Genomic DNA, 21378 nt, shown 5'->3' with positions numbered 1-21378 from the left:
GATTTGATAAATGACAGAGGTTTGATATATCAGTGCAATTCCACATGTCCTACAGCTTTATCTTTCTCCCCTCCCATGTAGTGTTGAAATAATATCCTCCCTGGTTCCCAAGCACTGAGGACACAAAGAATTGCCACAGGGGTTGTCTGTGTAAACAACTGTACAAAGAAGAGCCTGCGCAATATGATGCAATAAGCAAGTGCACTCGAAAAACTGAAACAACAAAGGGTCTTTTATTAAACCTTAAAAATAAAAAAAATGAACCTTAAAAAATAGGGTGTGAGCTTTTGTGGACCTGAGCCCACTTCTTCAGAGGTGTGAAGTGTTCATCTATGCTGGAAGCTATATATACATATGGAGTGGAGAGAGAAAAAGAGAGAGGAAAGCAGTGAGGTCAGAGGGAAAGGAAATGTACACACACACACATTTGCATATTGGCAAATAAAAATATGTAAAATGATTGCACTGACTATTCAAAACCATTGTTGATGTTCAATGGTCTGGAGCAACTTCCTGTTAGGTAAGGTGACAAAAGGCGAATAAGAGAAAGATGATAGAAATGAGTAAAATTATGAATGTGGATGGAGAGCGGTTTCTCTTCTTTTATAATTCTACAATGTAGGGCCATACAACAAAGATGAATGTTGGAAGCTTTGGGGCAGACGAAAGAAAGAACTTTTCCCACAAAGAACATAGATCAACTATGGAATTGACTCCAGCAAGTGGTGGCCATCAAGGTGGAGGGCTTTATATATGGAATAGACAATAAGGCTTTCAGTTGCTATGAGTGATGAGGGCTTTGTTCTGCCTCCACTGTAGGTAGCACTATGTCTCTGAATGCCATTTTCTGTAGATCACAAATGGAGAGAGTATGGTTGCACTCTGGTTCTGCTTGCAAGGTTGCCATAGGCATCTGGTTGACCAATGTGAAAGCAGGATGTTGGACTAGATGGTCCAGTGGCCTGATCCAGCATTCTCTTCTTGTGTTCTTATGATGGTAATGCCCTGGCATTTTCATTGCAATAGGCTAACACAGCTACCCCTTATAGACCATACATGGTGACTACCAAAAGCATCTTCCTCTTTTCTCCTTTCTCTCCCATAATATTTATACATTAACCTTTCAAAAAATGCATGATGTGATTTTGTTCATTATGTCATGGCTATATTCTTTCCTGTCTCGGTTTCCTATTCCTTACTCAGTTGCATTGGTTTCTGTTTGTAGGGGCAGAGAAACCTGCAATAGAAGTAGGTGGTCCTGAGGGAGTGAGAAGTCCACGGACCTGCTCAAAGCTCTTGGTGCACCATGGCTGAATGAGATCTCTGGATTTGGACCACTCAAGTGAGTGGGATGTGGGTGGCGCTGTGGGTTAAACCACAGAGCCTAGGACTTGCCGATCAGAAAGTCGCGGTTCAAATCCCCGTGACGGGGTGAGCTCCTGTTGCTCGGTCCCTGCTCCTGCCAACCTAGCAGTTCAAAAGCACATCAAAGTGCAAGTAGATAAATGGGTACCGCTCCAGCGGGAAGGTAAACGGCGTTTCCATGTGCTGCTCTGGTTCGCCAGAAGCGGCTTAGTCATGCTGGCCACATGACCCGGAAGCTGTACGCTGGCTCCCTCAGCCAATAAAGCGAGATGAGCGCCACAACCCAGAGTTCGTCACAACTGGACCTAATGGTCAGGGGTCCCTTTACCTTTTTATACTGGAGTGAAGGTATCTTCTTTTATTTGTCCCTGTGTCAGTTTCAGTCTGACACTGGAAAGGCCTGTCTGGAGTGAACATGGACCACTGGTACCAAATCATATGTTCAAAAGTATTTTTAATACATTTTAAACAATGCATTTCTAGTGCAAGATTCACTTCAGCTGGTGAATGGAAAATTGAGCAGATTCATTATCTTTACCTTACCCAAGTGAGTAGAGGAACAAAAGGTTGTATTGTTCAGTGCTCCTATTCAGTATGTAGCCAGCCAGGCAGTCAGTCATGCCTTGTATCAGGATACTCCATTCCTTTTCTCCTGCTTCCATTTTCTGCTCAACCCACAAGACACTCAGTATTCCATGGCCACTAAATATGCCCTCGTTGGGCTGTATATTTGGAGAGGTACAGCCCCTTGGGTTTGTTTCTCTAAATAACTATTTTTTTCTTTATCTGCAAACCTTGGAGTGTGCCACTGTTTCATCCAAAGTTATAGGACATTCACACATTGTACAAAAAAAATAGAACATTAGCAGCAATAAAATAAGTGACTAGGAAGATACTGTTGGGCCTGTGCTAGCATACTTTGGCTTCATTTACAGCATAAAAAACCAGATCAATGTGATACTATAAGATCCTTCTTCCCCCTTGGGACAGTTTCCTGATTAAAATTCCTCCCCTCAGTTGTACGCCTGGGAGTTTTGTCTTTCTCTTCCTGGCTGATGGTGTGTGTTGTGGGTACTTTTGACAGGGAAAATGCACCAAGCAGGAAAGGGAAGGTTGGAACCCCCTTCCCCTCACTGCTGGTTCAGTCAGACCTGGAGCACTCTCTCCTCCGACTCCTGCCACAGCTACTTTTCTCCTCTTGTTTATTGTTGTGATGTTTTGCCTAGTATGTCTGAGCTTAGAAGGCCCCTATGGGGTCAGAAAGAACAATGGCGGCTGAGTGAAAGCAGCTCGAAAACCTGGTGGCAAAGAGACCAATTTACAGGTCATCATCGGGGAAACAGAGACTCTGCTCATTGCCATGGCAACAACTGCCGTGGCTTTTTTTTTTTTTTTGTCACAACAAAATGGGACTAGGTTTCTGTTGGTAGGACTTTGCAGAATTCAAAGCCCTAAGACTAAGATCTTGCCATAAAAATTTCCTAGGGTTGCATTCTCTTTTGCAGTACTCTCAGCTCATACACATACAGCCTCCTTCTCTTTGGCTTTTGGCCTTCCAGCAAGGGATTTGAGTTTAAAGTAGATGCAAGGAAAGGAAATAATAAGCAACGAAATGAAAACAAATCACACGGTAGAATTCAGAAATCTAACGATAAATAGTAAAGGTAAAGGGACCCCTGACCATTAGGTCCAGTCATGGCTGACTCTGGGGTTGTGGCGCTCATCTCGCTTTATTGGCTGAGGGAGCCGGCGTACAGCTTCTGGGTCACGTGGCCAGCATGACTAAGCCGCTTCTGGTGAACCAGAGCAGCACACGGAAACGCCATTTACCTTCCCGCCGGAGCAGTACCTACCGTATTTTTCGCTCTATAACACGCACCTGACCATAACACGCACATCGTTTCTGGAGGAGGAAAACAAGGGAAAAAACATTCTGAATGAAACAGTGGATGTATCATTTTTGTGCTTCATGCTGTGGCCACAGACATGTGATCTGATGGTGAATTTGGGCTGACCCAATGCAAAGATCCTGAGGATCCATGTGGATCCATGTTTTGTAACCACGTTTTTGCACCATTGCAGCCCCAGGCAACAGTGGGTGCGTGATTTTTGGGGGGCAGGCTGTAGCCATGGACATGCTATGTGCTCTGATGGTGAATTTGGGCTGACCCAATGCAAAGATCCTGAGGATCCATGTGGATCCATGTTTTGTAACCACGTTTTTGCACCATTGCAACCCCAGGCAACAGTGGGTGCGTGATTTTTGGGGGGCAGGGTGTAGCCATGGACATGCTATGTGCTCTGATGGTGAATTTGGGGTGACTGAATGCAAATATCCTGAGGATCCATGTGGATCCATGTTTTGTAACCACGTTTTTGCACCATTGCAGCCCCAGGCAACAGTGGGTGTGTGATTTTTGGGGGGCAGGCTGTAACCATGGACATGCTATGTGATCTGATGGTGAATTTGGGGTGACTGAATGCAAAGATCCTTAGGATCCATGTAGATCCATGCTTTTTAACCATGTTTTTGCACCATTGCAGCCCCAGGCAACAGTGGGTGCGTGGTTTTTGGGGGGCAGGCTGTAGCCATGGACATGCTATGTGATCTGATGGTGAATTTGGGCTGACCCAATGCAAAGATCCTGAGGATCCATGTGGATCCATGCTTTTTAACCACATTTTTGCACCATTGCAGCCCCAGGCAACAGTGGGTGCGTGATTTTTGGGGGGCAGGCTGTAGCCATGGACATGCTATGTGATCTGATGGTGAATTTGGGCTGACCCAATGCAAAGATCCTGAGGATCCATGTGGATCCATGCTTTTTAACCACATTTTAAGTGGGGAGGGAAGGAAAAACACAGAACGGACAAGGAGCACGAGAGGGGTGTGCAGAGAAGCAGCTGGCTAAGAATGCAGGAGAGGGGTATAATGGGAGGAAAGGAAGGCAAAAGTTTTCCCTCACCTACCCACCCAAGCCAGCCAGCTCGCGCGCTCTCTCTCTCTCCCTCCTGCATGTTTTCAGCAGCACGGAGACACTCTGCTTTCCCCTCCACTTGCCTGGAGGGGAGGGGCTTTCCCTGCTCTTTGTTCCGTTTGAGCAAAGACAGCAAGGAAACAGAGGTGGGTGGGCAGTAAGACCCTGAGGCAGAATGCAGGAAAGCAGCCGCTTCCTCTTTTCAGGTTTCCCTTCTAGGAGACGCGCGGTTTGATTTTTGCCTGCTTTTTTTTTTGCCTCCCCTCGCACTATTTGGCTCCAGGGACCACACATTCGCTCAATAACACGCACAGACATTTCCCCTTCCTTTTTAGGAGAAAAAATCTGCGTGTTATAGAAGGAAAAATACGGTATTCATCTAATTGCACTTTGACGTGCTTTCGAACTGCTAGGTTGGCAGGAGCAGGGACCGAGCAATGGGAGCTCACCCTGTCGCGGGGATTCGAACCACCGACCTTCTGATCGGCATGTCCTAGGCTCTGTGGTTTAACCCACAGCGCCACCCGCATCCCAATGTTAAATAGTAGAAAACAGTAAATAGCAGAAAAAAGATTTGAATCCTTTCCAAAGTGGAACTTGAAGCAAATCCTCTGACAAAACAGATGTAGAATTTTGAGGAAAGCCAAACAATCTTGAGTAAGACAAGCAAAAAGAAAAACAAAATCCTGCTCAGTGGGGATTTTTGCACACCTCCTAGTTTAAATGAAATGTGAAGTCAAATTGTAGGACTTTGTTTAGATAAAACGTTTGAGGTATTTTGAAGGAAGCTGAAAGTTCCCTCATGGCTGACAATGTTTATGAGAGGGCTATTGGGTTGTTGTTTTTGTTTTTATTAGGTATTTTGTAGTTTTATATCTTGATTTTATTCTGTGATCCACCCTGAGACCCTCGGGTATAGGGCGGTATATAAACGCAATAATAATAATATTAATAATAATATTGTCTCTGAATAAAGCTGTAAAATAGAGCAGTAGTCTAAAAGCCTCTGTGACAACCATTCCCACCGAGGGCTACACCCATCACTTCTGACTTTATCTGCTGCCCAGGTGGACATGGTTGTGTGGCAACTTCAAGGCCCATCAGCTCTCTTCTGATGGTTCTTTACCTTTAAATCAGCCTTCAGATAAGAGGATGCCTTCAAACAGGGGCCTGTCCTCCAACAGCCCTTCAGGTAGAAGACTTGTAGAGGTACTGTACTTCAAGTAGAAGACGAGAAGAAGAGGAGGAGGAGGAGGAGGAGGAGGAGGAGGAGTTTGAACTTGATATCGGCTTAACAAGTTTATTGAATTTGTGAGGTCCATGCCTTTACACAAAATACCATAAAACATTATTAAAAAGATAAACAATAAAATTATAAAATAAGCTAAAATTCATGCTATGCTGTCCCAGCAAAGGAAACTACCCAAAAAAACCCCACCATTCAGGAAAGAAGATACAGCAACAGGTTAGGAGAGCAATGGGAGGGACCTCACCATTTCATCCAGGAACCATACCCTAGTTTTCATAGCCTTCACCACAAAGACCGCTACCACGTGAGAAATCCGTGGATCAGCGTCCACCAGTAAAAACTTTACTTGGTCCACAGAGTTGACTATTGATTTGGGAATAGTTTGTAACATCACATCCCTGAAGGCCGAATAGATGGGACAATACAACATGTAATGTGTGAGATCCTCTTTGGTTCTCATATGACAAGGACATATACGCTGCTCTACTGGGATTTTTGCATATCTGCCTGACAGATAGGCCGTGGGAATGGTTTTAAAACAGGCCATGGTGAAAGCTCTCCGAAGGGTGGGATTGGTGATATTCGCCAAGTAATTGGCGCAGGTTTTGACTGTTTTCAGTCGGGGAAACCAGTGGGAGGACCCTGGGTTCTGTATTTTTGTGATGTCTAACAGGGCGTCTCTCTCCAGGATCCATTCCCGAACTTTGTCCGGGCTCCACAGTTTGAGAGTATTAAACTCTGGTAGGGTGTATTTAACCAGGATCTCAGATAGGTTTTGACGCCAAGTGGTGTTCTTTTGAAGAGATACAAAGGCTTGTTTGGCCAATAAGGTGTTTGAAGTGTTTGCAAGGTTGATGTAAAATCGTAGGAATCTTAAGTGGGCCCTGGCAGACACAGAGGGTAATCCAACCTCCACCCTCAAGAAAGCTGCCGGGGTTCCTTGAGGAAGGCCTAGAATCCTCTTGAGATAATAATTTTGCAAAATTTCAAGCCGTTCCAACAGCCTCTGGTTCCACCCCCAGAGTTCTATCCCATATAACATCTGGGGAATAGCTTTCCCAACAAAAGCTCTTAATGCCCGGATCACCAATTGTCCTCCCCGGGTATGGAAGAAACTAAGCAGGACACCAATTGTTCTTCGTGTTAGGATGGTTACAGCCTTAAAGTGGGCTAGCCAACTAGATGTAGCCTGGAAAGTAACACCCAGATATTTAAAAAAAGGGCACTGTTCAATCACATGTTCGTCTAAAGACCATCTAAAAGTGTGGCGAGCTCTAGTGAACACCACAATTTTTGTTTTGTCATAGTTTATCTTTAGTGAGTTATGGGAACAGTAGGCTGCGATCCCCTCCAACATGCTGTACATTGTGCAGTCCCTCCTCAAGCACCGGCCCCACGCAGGCGTAAATGGAACAGCGAGTTGAACTTGATATCCTGCCTTTCACTTCCCTTAAGGAGTCTCAAAGCAGCTAACAATCTCCTTTTCCCTTCCTCCCCCACAACAAACACTCTGTGAGGTGAGTGAAGCTGAGAGACTTCAGAGAAGTGTGACCAGCCCAAGGTCACCCAGCAGCTGCATGTGGAGGAGCAGGGAAGCGAACCCAGTTCACCAGATTACGAGTCCACCGCTCTTAACCACTACACCACGTTGGCTCTGTAAAGACTCTGTAAACCCATGGCTATCCTCCATTCTTGGCATTCTATAATGTGAGACAGGAGAGGTTGGTCATAGAATCATGGAGTTGGAAGGGCCCCAAGGGCATCAAATCTAACCCACTGCAAAGCAGGAATCTCAGCTAAAGCATCCATGACAGATGGCCATGGTCCATTAGGGAGAACGTGGCACTGCCCAACAACCCTTCATCAGGCCCTAGGCATCCCTCATCTGCCTGCATTCTTCCTTGCAGCCTGGGGCAATGTGCTTCTCTTTAGCTTCAGTGCCATCCTTGTAGAACTCAGCAGACCTGAGGATGATGGAGGCAAAACTAGAATTACTTGAAGCTGCTTGTCACTGTCTCCAGCTGCTCCTGGTCCCCCCAGTCTCAGTGGGCACCAGCTACCACTGTTGTGAGAAGCAGCCCTTATGCGAGAATTTACTACCCCCTCCTCTGAATTCTCTGAATGGTCCATCAAAGGTCAACATGGAATGTTAACAGGGTTTTTTTGTGGTGGTGGTGGGGGAGATTTTCAGCTTGTTCTTCCTGGTGTGTTTCCTAGAATTCATCAAGTGCAAGTTTGTCTTTGGCTCCTTACAGACACAATAGCTATAGTTCAGTGTTCCCTTTCATCACCGAATACAATGATGCCTTCTGAAAGAAGTTGACTTCTGCCTGATCATGTGAATGAAATAATAAGTACATCAAGCGAAGGGCTGGAGCTACTGGATGCATAATAAGTGACTGCAGATGAATGCACTGCATTTGAGAAGTTAATTAACAGAGTTGTGTGAAACAAAATTACAATGAGGATATAAATGTAGCTGAATTTAAAGTTTAATTTAAATCTAATGAAACAGTTGTGATTGTGAACTTCCCTCCATTTTTTAAAACTATGGTCCTAAACAGCCTGAGCGCAGGTTTCCCAAGGGCAAAGGGACTCATGTCTCAGTCTTCACTCCTTTGAAACTCAAACACAGGCCCCCTAAATTGACAATAATCATAACCACCATGCTTCTCACCTTCTAAGTTTCAGTCAACCATCATCATAACCCAATTGGCAAGCTTGGGAGCTTCCTCATCCATGCCTCTTCCAAGCTCCAATAATGTGTGGCCCCCAAATTTTGGATCCCCCCAAACTGATGCCAAAGTTTGGTGCTAGTTTTGTGCAAAACTTTGGCACCTGTTTGGAGTCAATCCGACAAGTTTGGATTTTTTGACCTTAACTTGTTACCTTGATTTGCTGTGTCAAATACACAGTTTGGAAGGCAGCACAAAATGCAGGGTTCATGGCACAAAACAGCACTAAACTAGCACTAAACTTGGGCATCAGTTTGGGGGGTCTGAAATTTTGGGGTCACATGTTAATGGAGCTGCCCTTCCACACCTCTGCATTTGTCATTTTAGGTGCTTTTAGGTTTTTGACTGCCAAATTACATCTTTTTAGGAGCCAGTTACAGGGCTAAAGTGGTGGCCACTTCCCCAGTGATGGAATCCTACCCTATTTGAACCCTGAATACTGCATGGGAGATAACTATATGTCCGGTTTCCATACTTGTGTTAATCATTGAGTCTGGGCTATTACATTTAGGCTCCCTACAACTATTGGCACCTGAGCAGGAGCACTGACTCCCAGATCAACCTGCCCATTTTTTAAGGCAGGTGTAGGAAACCTGTGGCTCTTCAGATGTTGTTGGACTTCAGCATACATCAGCTTCAGCCAGCATGACCAGTGGTCAAGATGATGTACGTTATGGTCCAGTAACACACAGAGGGTCACAGATACTCTATCTATGCTGTAAGATCATCTGCCAAGGTATGTCTCCATGTCTCTCACCCATCAGAGGCACAAAGATAATCTACAAGGGAGGGGACTTTCTCAGTCATGGTGCCCCAGATGTTCCCCTAGCACCAGCAGTGGTGTCATTTAGGTGCCAAGAAAGAACATTTTTTTACTTACCGTGCCTAGTTTAGTTGATTTGATTTAGTTGATTTAAATCAACTGAATTAGGATTTAGCTGATTAATTGTGCAAGTTGTAGGCTGCAGTGATAGCCAACTTATCTGGGAGTGGAAGACATGCATAAGATTATATTGTGGGTCTGTTTTAAGAAGTTTTCTTGCTGCGCTCTCTCTCTCTCTCTCTCTCTCTCTCTCTCTCTCTCTCTCTCTCTCTCTCTCGTGTGTGCTTATGTTGCACACCTCCCAGAAATCTGATATTATGATGGACAGTTTTAAAATGGGTTTTTAAAAAGCAAACAAACAGTAAATACAATATAACCTATGGCATGCTATTCTTTTCTTTTCCATTATTGGCATTTCTTCTGCATCACTATCTGAGATAACTAGTACTGGTCTGAGCAGTAAAAAAGAAAGCAGGTCAGTTTTCTACATACATGGAAATAATTCCCTCCAGGCAGGCATATTCAGAAAGCTGTGAAATTTAAATCTTACTGTCATAGAAATATCCATCTAGACGCTCACCTCCTTTGTGTGAAAACATCTTTGTACGGTATTTCTTTTCTTTTTTAAAAATGGAACAGAATAATTCAACAATTTGTATTGCTGGTGAAAGTGCAGCTCCCCTCTAGGAAGGTGAGGAGAGGTGGGAAGACAGAGCATCTTTTTAAAACAAACAATCTATTTAACACCAAAAGATTCATTCGCAGCAGAAACCACTTTAGATACGAGAGTTGAAACAATGGCTCAGATCGCATTTTGATCGTGATTATTAATTGCAGCTTTCCTTTCCCTCATGGAGCCCGGGGCAAATGCAAAACGCTGTTGCTTGTTTCATAATGATTGGATAATACAACACAAATTCTGTACCAGTTGTGCAGGTTGTCGGTGTGTTTCCAGACCCAATTCACGGCGATGGTTTTGACCTTTAAACTATTTGGGACCACAGTTCATGGACTGCCTAAAATACAAGCTTGTCCAAATATTTAGATCTGCCTCAGAGCCTCTGCTCATACATCAACTCAGCTGATGGGTACAAAAGACTGGGTGTTTTTGGTGGTGGCCCCCTGACTGTGGAACTTCCTTCCCACCAAGGTTCTTATAGTCTGAACATTGCCAGGGTTACAGCTACAGCCTCTCTCCTTTGGGCCACTTTCTCTTAAAGGCTGTTTTCTCAGAATTGGTTCTTTTAGTGTAGATAGTTCTGTTGGTTGGGTGGTGATTTATAATGATGATTGTAAACTGGTTCACCCGGCATGGGTTTTTAAACTATTGCCACCATTGTTTTATATGTGTACTGTGTTATGATTTTGTGAACTGCCCTGGGTGGGGTATGACACAAGTTACTTGACAAATAATTAACAGCACAACCTTAACCAGAAGTCCTATTAATTGAGTAGGGTTTGCTACTAGGAAAGTAGGGGCAGGCTCACAAACTTAGTGGGCAATTAATTACAGAACAGCCCAAACCTAAACTGGATTGAGCAAATTTAGAAAAGCAAATCTTGGGCTATCCTAACCGAGTTGAGATTCACCAAGGGCTATTCCAGCATAGCTCCATCATCCCAGCTCAGCATAACTTGTTGATGGCATTTTACCATTGTACTGTTGAGAGTGTATTAACTTATGATCTCTGTGTGTGGTTTGGGGGCTGCACGGTCAGGGGAAAAACAATGCTGTCCAGGGTTGTAAAGACTGCAGAGAGAATAATTGGGTGCACTCTTCCCACCTTGGATCAAATCTATGCTTCCAGGGGTCATAAGAAAGCTGCAGAGATAGTGCACACCCCAGAAATGATCTCTTTCAGTTTCTGCCTTCTGGAAGAAGGCACAGGGTTATAAAGCCTAGGACTAGCCGCCTGAGAAACAGTTTCTATCCAAATGCGATTTTGGTTTTAAACACAGTGTAAGGTAGTCTCTATGGGAGTATATTGTATTTAATTATGGGGTATCAGAGTTTTTAGGGGGCTAACCAGGCTGGGATAGCTGGGATAGCAGGCTTGTTGGTTTTTGAATGTCTGATGTAGATTTTTTCAATTTCATTGTTCTGTATGGGACAATGATAACAAAGATTATTGTATTGTATCATATTGTAACTTCCCCAACCCAGTTCAGGCAGGCATACACTGGCATAACACTCTCAACCCAGCTGAGATGGCGGGTTGGCGGGCAGAACTTACACTCAAAAATAGAACATAAGAAGAATCAGCTGGATCAGGCCAATGGCCCATCTAGTTGAGCATCCTATTCACACCTTGCCCATCTAGTTGAGCATCCTATTCAACCTTGCAAGCAGGTCCTGAGCACAAGAACTCTCTCCCTTCCAGTGATTTCAAGGAACTGGTATTCAGAAGCATTTCTGCCTCCACCAACTGAGGCCTAGTACAGCCATTGTTGTGGCCAGTAGCCTTCAATAGCTTTCTCCTCCATGATTTGTTCTAATCCTCTTTTAAAGCCACCTTGATTGGCTGCCTCCTGTGAGAGGGAGCTTCATTGTTTACCTCTGCAGCAAGGGAAGACTTCCACTTACACCTATTCCAAACCTCTTTCAGTTTAGTCACATGCCAGGCTTCATTTTCCCTCTGCAAGGCTTGAACCAGCTCAGCCTCAACAGGAACAGGAGTAATTCGAACTGAATTAATTTAAGACAGGCATAGGCAAACTCAGCCCTCCACATGTTTTGAGACTACAATTCTCATCATCCCTGACCACTGGTCCTGTTAGCTAGGGATGATGGGAGTTGTAGTCCCAAAACATCTGGAGGGCCGAGTTTGCCTATGCCTGGTTTAAGACAACATAAGTTATGACAGCTTCTTGTATTTAGGATTGCTCTGTAAACAACTAATTAGTTTCAGGCTCTGTCTGGAACCTAAGCTACATTTTCTTCTCAGTAGATTCCAGACTCTTTTAATACTCAATGCTAGGAGGAATCAAGGACATTCCCCCTTTGAAATGTTGTGGGTAGCAGGTAGGAAATGAAGAAATTATTGTCTGTAAACTAAAATGAGAAACATTAATATTACTTCAGGCTGTTGGGTTTTAACCTTATTGGTAATTTGGTGTCCAATATTCCTAACTTTGATTATACAATACTGACTTTTTCTTTTCTTTAGATTAGAGGGCTAAAGTTGAAGCACTGCTTTCCTTTCAAACACTGCCAACAAAAGTGATTACAGACGTATTAATTATCCTTGGTTATGTAAATATTTGTGACATTGAGTTTGATATAACAAGGACGGGCATTAGAAGCCATTGAGATTCTTGCAACCTCGCTGTTAAAATGTAAATGTCTCTCATTCTGCAAAGGGGAAAATTAATTTTAGTGTTAGGCAAGCTCTCCTCAGCTAGACTGGGAATCAGCTCAGTACTGGTGAGCGTTCTGGTAAGTGTTATGGGGTTATGTTATGAGTATTTGTGTATTTTCCAAGATTTCTCTGCTAGGTTATAACGTTGGATGCATGCTGATGGTACAGATGCATTTTACACGGGCATTCTTGAATTTCGTCTACAATCACCCCACCCCATTGTAATTTGGTTTACTGCCTTGCACCTACTCCATGCCAACAGCCACGGTGGAAAATGACTTGGAAATTTGATTGCCTCTTGCTACACAAACACACCTAGGAATAAGAGAGGGTTCCAGTTCTGGAGTTGGAATGTTACTCCTGAAATGTTCTCAAGAACATTCAAGAAAACTCATGGATCCAAACACAGAAAATACTTACCAAGCATAAGAGCATCTTGGTTGGGTTGCCTGATCTCATAGTTCACAACATTCTACAAAAGTATAATTGAGAGAAAGCAGTTGGCACTGTGGGTTAAACCACAGAGCCTAGGACTTGCCAATCAGAAGGTCGGCGGTTTGAATCCCCGCAATGGGGTAAACTCCCATTGCTTGGTCCCTGTTCCTGCCAACCTAGCAGTTTGAAAGCACGTCAAAGTGCAAGTAGATAAATAGGTACAGCTCTGGCGAGAAGGTAAATGGTGTTTTCGTGTGGTGCTCTGGTTTGCTGGCCACATGACCCGAAAGCTGTACGCTGGCTCCCTCGGCCAATAAAGTGAGATGAGCACCGCAACCCCAGAGTCGGTCACGACTGGACCTAATAGACCTTTAGTTAAAAATACTTTGGGGGGGGCAGATGGACTATGATTTGACTTCAAATTAGTTGGTCTCAGGGATGCTGGACACCACCTATCCATGTACACTTGATTTAAATTGCCACGCATCCTTGTACTTACCTAGGATGCTTATCTGTCCTCCCCTCGATGCTTTTCATCTTCTCCTTCTCTGTCACTTATTTTAAATTTCTTAGCAGCTCAGGATCAATACTGTCAAGTCAAGGTTCCTGTGTTAGGACCTGTTTGGAAACAACAACACAGAAAAGGAAGGACTTGTCAAGTGCAAGGACGTTGCACCAGATAATACTCTTGGAGATACCTTCCAAATTTCGTTTTTCTCATGAATGTTCTCCTAAATGGCAAGAGCTCATAAAAAGTGTGGTGTGTATGTGTAATTTCATGCAATGCTTTCCTGTTTGCTCTGAATAAACAGTAGCAAATGTTCCTGATTTGCTGGACAGAAAGATCAATTAGTCAGCTGCATGAGACAGCTGGTATACAATGTTCCAATCATAGGAGTTTCCACATATATATATATATATTTAATTTAATTTCCCAATACAGCAGAGAGTGAAGTTATGGATCGGATGCGGCTATTTTGCTGTTGCAACTGGCTTGTTTGTTTTTCCAAGCCTTTGTTAGATGCTTCCTCGTAAATTGCATTGACGTGTTACGGTATCTCATTATCCTTTATTAACAGAACACTGCTAAATAAATGTTGGGATTATGCAGCACACGCAGCATACAGAATGAGGCAGCATATTGGGGGGATGTGTTTATCCTAGATTTACAGCAGCAAAGTCTAAGAAATATTACATGTTCCAAAATTACTGCCAATTTTTTTCTGGCCGCTGTACTGCAATTCAAAGCTATGCCCCTGTTTAGGACATAAGTTAACAGGAAGCAGCAGCATTTAACAGACAGCCCAGCTATGAAATGGTTGATCACAAGTGGATGCCCCTGTGCCAATTCGATCCCATTAAAAGCAATGGCCACAATCCACATAGTTTGGCATAATTACTTGCCAATCCATGGTGCAGCTACTATGGTTATGGCTACTCGATGACTTGCTCCCAGCTTAAGCAGTTGGGATCCTATGCTCTGTCTCAGCAATAGTGTCAAAGGCACAATATAAGCATGCAGAAAGGGGAAAGGAGGTAAAACAGCAGCAGCACATTGGGGAATGGGTCAAAGCTCAGTAGCAGACCATCTCCCTTGCATGCAGAACGTCCCAGGTTCAATCCCCAGCATCGCCAGGTAGGACGGGGAATGTCCCTCATCTGCCACTTTGGAGAGCTGCTGTACAGAATACTGAGCTAGATGGGAAAATGCCCCAACTCATTACAAGGAAGCTTCCAATGTTCCTGTGTTATTGTCACTTGTACAGGTTGTGGCATTTGCCCGTTCATTTGAAAATGTCTGTACAGGGGAACAGAAAGGGTTAATAGGTAGACTAATAGAAAAGCCAGAGGCGGAGCCTACCTGTTTATAAAAGGGCTTAGCCCAAGCTTTAGTTAGTTAGTTGGTTGGTTGGTTGGTTGGGAAAAGGCAGTTGGGAAAGCAGTTGGCAGACAGATGGAAATAGAGAGACAGTTAGTGCAGTTGGTTCTTGTGTGAGGGGAGGTAGAAGAGTTAGAGACAGAATAAAATAAGACTAAGAGGGTAAAGGGTAACAGCGTTTCAAATGCATTTAAAGTTTATTTGTGTTTGCAATAAACTTGTTGTTGTTTAGTCGTTTAGTCGTGTCCGACTCTTTGTGACCCCATGGACCTGATCATGCCAGGCACTTCTGTCTTCCACTGCCTCCCGCAGTTTGGTCAGACTCATGCTGGTAGCTTTGAGGACACTGTCCAACCATCTCGTCCTCTGTCATCCCCTTCTCCTTGTGCCCTCCATCTTTCCCAGCATCAGGGTCTTTTCCAGGGAGTCTTCTCTTCTCATGAGGTGGCCAAAGTATTGGAGCCTCAGCTACAATCTTCATTGTTAACTTATGAACCTGACTGAGACTAAGTGATTTACCGGGGAGGACTTGGTTGGTGGCAGTGGATTAGCGGTGTATGGGTGTATGACTGGGGGTCCGTACGAACGCCACACAGGCCAATACCCAACAGCTATTACACAGAGAGGAAGGTGGATAACACTGTGTTTGACAATATTTTGGGTTCTTTTGAATATTCCACACTTGCAATGCACATACTTTCAATACACTGCCTGCATGCAGTGCACTGTACTGACTGAGCACAAATTCTGAAAAAGCTGCTCTTTTGTTCTAATAATGATAAGGATAAGGATATCTGAAAGTGACCTCCAACTGACGTTTAAGAGGTTAGCCACAGACCGGAGTTCTATCAAGGATTTCAGCCAAAAGGTTTCCAAGCAGGGCATGTACCTGCCTGCCTGTAAAGGTTGTGCCCATGTGGGTGATAAGATAGGAGCCCATGCAGGTACCGAGAGACACTGGAGGCACCTGCTTCTTTTATCTTCTCTGTATGCTAATGATGCTGTAGGTGCTAATGGATGCTTTCTTAGAACACTTTCATGCATTTCTATAGCACAAGTGCCAATCAAGGTTGATTCTTTCTTTACAGAAATAGATAAAAGTACACCCAAGCTGTAGCACTGACATGTTTGGAAGTGCCAAACAGGGATAAAATCTGCTCTGATTTTCTTTAGCCTACAGTAGCTTTCACCAAGCTGGAGCCCTCCAGATGTTTTGTACTAAGACTTTGTGCAGTAGTTTTGGGAAGGCTGGCCTACAGAATTCATTGTCGTTCAAATGCAAGCAAATCAGTGTTAGCACTCTTCTCTCTCTTGCATGCAGAAGATCCCCAGGTCAATTCCTTGCAATTCCCAAGACTCGGGATAATGAAACATCTCTGATTAAGATGTTGAAGTTACTTCCTGATGGCCTAGACAGCGCAACTGGGGGCAGCCATAGAAAACGTCCCTCCAGCCATCTCAGCTAACCAAGCACCCATCAATGGTGGGATACAGAGAAGGGCCTCTCCATCGGATCTTAGGGTGTGGGCAGGATGATATGGGAGGAGGTAGTCCTTTAGGAACCGTGAACCAAAACTGTTAAGGACTAACACTAAACCTATTGATCAAGAGATCTATGATATTTCAGAACAGCCTGAAGTACATTTTACAGAAAACACATGGCCCCCATGAAGTGGTTGGGAGGCCTGCTTAGCCTCTTATCAGAGCTGTGCAAGAAGAAGAAGAAGAGGAGGAGGAGGAGTTTGGATTTGATATCCCGCTTTATCACTACCCTAAGGAGTCTCAAAGTGGCTAACATTCTCCTTTCCCTTCCTCCCCCACAACAAACACTCTGTGAGGTGAGTGAGGCTGAAAGACTTCAGAGAAGTGTGACTAGCTCAAGGTCACCCAGCAGCTGCATGTGGAGGGGTGGGGAAGCAAACCTGGTTCACCAGATTATGAGTCCACCACTCTTAACCACTACACCACACTGGCAAACAAGGAGTGCAGACTGGAACACACCCAGTGCTCCTCTGTGGCTGAGCATCATTGCAGATAACTTGGTGGCAGTACATCTGCAGAAGATTTCCAGTTAAATCCCTGGGATCTCCAGGTAAGGCTTTTATGTCCCATGTCTGATACCCCAGAGAGCTAGTACAGCTAATACTGAGCTAGATAGAAACATGGTATAGCCCAGTAGATGACAGCTTGCTAAGTTTCTGTGCTACCTTAACTTGCAGACCAGCCCCACTAGGCTGGTGGAGAAGCTCCACGCTATCTCAGCTCCAGAGTTGAAAGACCAGGCTGAAAGCTCTGCCCCCTCCCCCATAGATTGTCAAGCCAAATGGGGGTCAGTACAGTTTGTGCTTTTGCTCAGGCTCTGCTGTCAACAGGTTTGTGTCTCTCTCATGACTTCATTTTATCTCATTATTATTGGCTGTAGCCATAACAACAGGGAGGAAAAATGTGGCAAGTTAAAGATAGATGCTAATTATATAAATGAAACATTTCAACAGGTGCTTTATATAGCCACCATCAAGCTTTATAATAAAAGCTTGACGTTAAAAAAAGAACTCAAAGAATTAAGAGCAGAAAGAAAATAGCCAATCACAGTGTTCCAGAATTGTGTCATGTAGTGCTACATGTTGTATAACAGTTTTAATCCTTCGGCACCAGGCTGCACAAACTTCTGCTCAAAGTTAAGAAAATCATTACATTTAATAAGCTTCACATTTCTCATGCAATTTACTTTGACTACTTCATAGAAGGGCCACTGGCCCTTGGCTCAATGTTATGTGATAGTTGGCCGAAAATGGATGGCAAGGAGGAAAGATGATGTGGGTGGGTAGGGAGATGGGATAGTCAGGATGTCCATTCTCTCCAGTAGCTTCAGAACAAAGAGTCACTGCACCCAAGATGGAAACTTACAGATTAGTGTATGCATATACTTGTAACACTATATCTTTCATGTGATTTAAATACCTTGTGAATGAGCCACAAAGATATGAATGAACCCCACTTAAGGAGGTTAGGCCCCACTGTTAGGCTCTCTACTCAGCTTAAATGGAAATTTCTATGCCATGCTTCACAGCAGTGCTTTTTTCTTCTCCCAGGGGGTACTCAAGGGCACACAGTACTGGCACCTCTCTCTTTTTGCTGTTAAAAAGTGTGGCACTTTTTTCATCTCCGCCAAGCTAAGCAGTTGGCTCCTTATCTCTCTCGCCCTGACCTAGCCACTGTGATCCACGCGACGGTCACCTCCAGACTGGATTATTGTAACTCGCTCTACGTGGGGCTACCCTTGAGATTGACCCAGAAACTCCAGCGGGTGCAGAATGCCGCGGCTAGACTCCTTATGGGGTCTTCGCTGCGAGATCACATTCATCCAGTACTATACCAGCTGCACTGGCTCCCAGTGGAGTACAGGATCAGATTTAAGGTGCTGGTTTTAACCTTTAAAGCCCTATACGGCCTAGGACCCTCATACCTATGGGACCACCTCTCCTGGTATGTCCCACAGAGGAACTTACGGTCTGCAAATAAAAACATCTTGAAGATCCCAGGCCACAGAGAGGTTAGGCTGGCCTCAACTAGAGCCAGAGCCTTTTCGGCCGCGGCTCCAATCTGGTGGAACGCTCTGTCACAAGAGACTAGGGCCCTGCGGGACTTGACATCTTTCCGCAGGGCCTGCAAGACAGAGCTGTTCCACCAGGCCTTTGGTCAGGGTGCAGAATCTTGCTTATTGGTTGTCATAAATTGATTTTAATTAATTTTTATAATGAAATGTTTTTTAGAATCGTTGGATTATTTTGATTGTTGTTAGCCGCCCTGAGCCCAGCTTCGGCTGGGGAGGGCGGGATATAAATAAAATTTATTATTTATTATTATTATTATAACAACTTCAAAGTGAGTACCAAAACCTCTCGTTTTTGGTTAAAAAGTGTGACGCTTACTGTAACAACCTCATGGTGAGGACTGGCACCTATTTTTCTAGAAAAAAACAATGCTTCACAGTATACTGTACATACAAACACATTATAGGGTTATTTCCCATTTCAATATACAATTAAACAATTATACTTAACAAGTATTTCTTCCAAAGAAAACACAATGACTTCAGCAGAGATATCACTCACAGCTCAACATTCAGTTAACAGAGACCAAAAAAGGTAACACTGACATCTTGTATATCCAAAGCTAAACTAGATGGCTTCTGAAAAGCAGACAACAGCTGGCGTTCTTTTTATGTACAGTCACAAGTGAAAAACTTCCATATATGCTCATTTGTAGGTTTCAGGAGTCCAGACAAATGTGTTGTATAGCTCAGAAGCTATTCTTTAAGCCACACACTTATAACTCTGACATGAACATGCAGCTCACACAATGCTGTGGGTAAAAATGGCATACTATGGTATAAAACTAGGGCAAGTAAACATTTTTTCTTTTGAAACCAGCATCTTTTAAAACAGAATGAATCTCCAGAGTGTTCACAGATGATTACAGAATGAAGAAATTCTCCCTCTTTCCTATTGTAAAACCACAATTCCAGTCTCCTGATTTCTTTCATACAACAGTGCTGACTCTAGGGAATCATGAGATTGAAAGGGGAAGAAACTGGCCATTGGGAGTCCTAGAAGAACTTTTGTGCTTATGGGTAAATTCTGCCCCTTAGAAAATAATTCTTGAAACACACACACACACACACAGTCCACCAAACCTCATACCATGCAAATGAGGCTGTGAGGACATTTTGGCTCAGCACAGAACACATTACCACAGAACAGGTGTAAAATGTCTGCCAGTGATTACTCACTGAAATACAGGGAACAAATGATGAGTGTGTTTGTGCAAACCAGCCTACTCTTCAGGGTTAGCCCAATACATTTTATGGCCAGAAGTGAAATACAAGATGGCACCTCCATCCACCACGGATAAATAATGTAGAAAATACCTGGACTAGCAGTTGAATCTTACCTCAACACAGGTGATGCAGCTGCATCTTCCCCTGTACCCAAGAACAACCAGCTGTGGTGATGATGATATTTATATACTACTCAGTGTCAAAACAGGTTTCTAAGTGGTTTATAGAGTTTAAAAACCAGCTCCACAAATATTGAAGTATCAACACCCATAACTGAAATAGACAATAAACAATCCCGTTGAAACATTAAAAAAACAAACAACCGTAATTAGAATAGAAAATTAAATAATCCCATTAAAACAACTAGTTTAGAAGGTGCACGCAGCACAGCTCTGCCCGCTTGTTCCTGCTCCATGACTTCTGTTCTCTTCCACCTGAGGCAGCCACCACAATCTGCCTAATGGTAGGGCTGGCCCTGCTTAAGGCATATAGGAGCAGGGGGTTCCTTCTGCCAACAACTTAATGGCTTCCTGCATACAGTTTGTGAAGGGCTTGGAAGGGAGGAGAGTTTTCCTAGAAAGGAAGGGTGGCAGAAATGCTTAACGCAGCACAACAACCCTGGAAGATGTTGTTCCATTAAAGCAGGGGCCAGCAAACTTTTTCAGCAGGGGACCTGTTCACTGTCCCTCAGTTCTTGTGGGGGGCTGGACTATATTTTTTGGGGGGGATGAACAAATTCCTGTACCCCACAAATAACCCAGAGATGCATTTTAAATAAAAGCACACATTCTACTCATGTAAAAACATGCTGATTCCTGGACCATCTGCGGGCTGGATTTAGAAAGCGATTGGGCCGGATCTGACCCCAGGCCTTAGTTTGCCTACCCATGCATTAAAGGGCTGCAGAGAAGGTAAATAAATGACTCTCCTCAAACAAGAATTAGCCATCACTGCTGTGAGCCACACAAGGAAGTTGTAGCTGGGTTTTTGTTTACATTGACCCTTCTAGTGGTCCAACAAATAAGTAAATAAAATGAACATTTATGTCGTGGAGGAATTTAACCCCCAATCTTTAAACCAGCAAAGTGGTGTTGTTTTAATATGGCACACTCAGAACCACGTGGGGTGATGTGGAAGGAGGCATGGAGAGGATGGATATATCATTACAGTAACTACTCTGCCCTCTACTGCCTAACTGATGCCTTTGTGCATGGCTTGGTTTCTGCTTGTTTTTTTTCTTGCAATTCCGTAATAAAACTGGCCCAACCATATTTTACTCAATGCCTTTACATACAGCACGGCTTTGTATGCTCCGGCACTCAAGTTCTGCTTTCAGTTGAATGGTTCACCCCTACAATAATGTGAAATAGGGACATAGGAAGCTGCCTGTTCACACCATTGGTCCTTCTAACTCAGGTATTGTCTACACGGACGCAGGTGGCGCTGTAGTATAAACCACTGAACCTCTTGGGCTTGCTGATCAGAAGGTTGGTGGTTCAAGCCCCCGTGACAGGGTGAGCTCCCGTTGCTCTGTCCCAGCTCCTGCCAACCTAGCAGTTCAAAAGCACACCAGTGCAAGTAGACAAATAGGTACCACTGTGGCAGGGAGGTAAACAGCATTTCTGTGTGATCTGGCTTCCGTTACGGTGTTCCGTTGTGCCAGAAGCGATCTGTGGACAAATGCCGGCTCCCTCGGCCTGAAAGCGAGATGAGTG

General features: G+C 44.0%; 3 long non-coding RNA genes across 3 annotated transcripts; all 3 read right to left on the bottom strand.

The window, feature by feature from the left end:
• Positions 1-232: 232 nt before the first annotated feature.
• On the bottom strand, positions 233-12825 carry LOC307215235. Its single transcript, XR_013838413.1, has 3 exons — positions 12759-12825; positions 9731-9833; positions 233-342 (listed from the first exon to the last, which is right to left on the bottom strand). It is a non-coding gene; the product is annotated as an uncharacterized lncRNA (long non-coding RNA).
• On the bottom strand, positions 3023-4384 carry LOC307214589. The gene is made up of 3 exons (XR_013838235.1): positions 3963-4384; positions 3655-3794; positions 3023-3486 (listed from the first exon to the last, which is right to left on the bottom strand). It is a non-coding gene; the product is annotated as an uncharacterized lncRNA (long non-coding RNA).
• Positions 12826-12917: 92 nt separating the features above from the next.
• LOC307215193 lies at positions 12918-15036 on the bottom strand. Its single transcript, XR_013838367.1, has 3 exons — positions 14806-15036; positions 13444-13562; positions 12918-12981 (listed from the first exon to the last, which is right to left on the bottom strand). It is a non-coding gene; the product is annotated as an uncharacterized lncRNA (long non-coding RNA).
• Between the last annotated feature and the right edge of the window lie 6342 nt (positions 15037-21378).

The sequence above is a fragment of the Podarcis cretensis genome, assembly GCF_951804945.1.
Source record: "Podarcis cretensis genome assembly, chromosome: 4".
In the NCBI taxonomy this organism is placed as follows: domain Eukaryota; kingdom Metazoa; phylum Chordata; class Lepidosauria; order Squamata; family Lacertidae; genus Podarcis; species Podarcis cretensis.
Note: the sequence above shows the minus strand (reverse complement) of the source record. Positions and strands in the feature narration are given on the sequence as shown.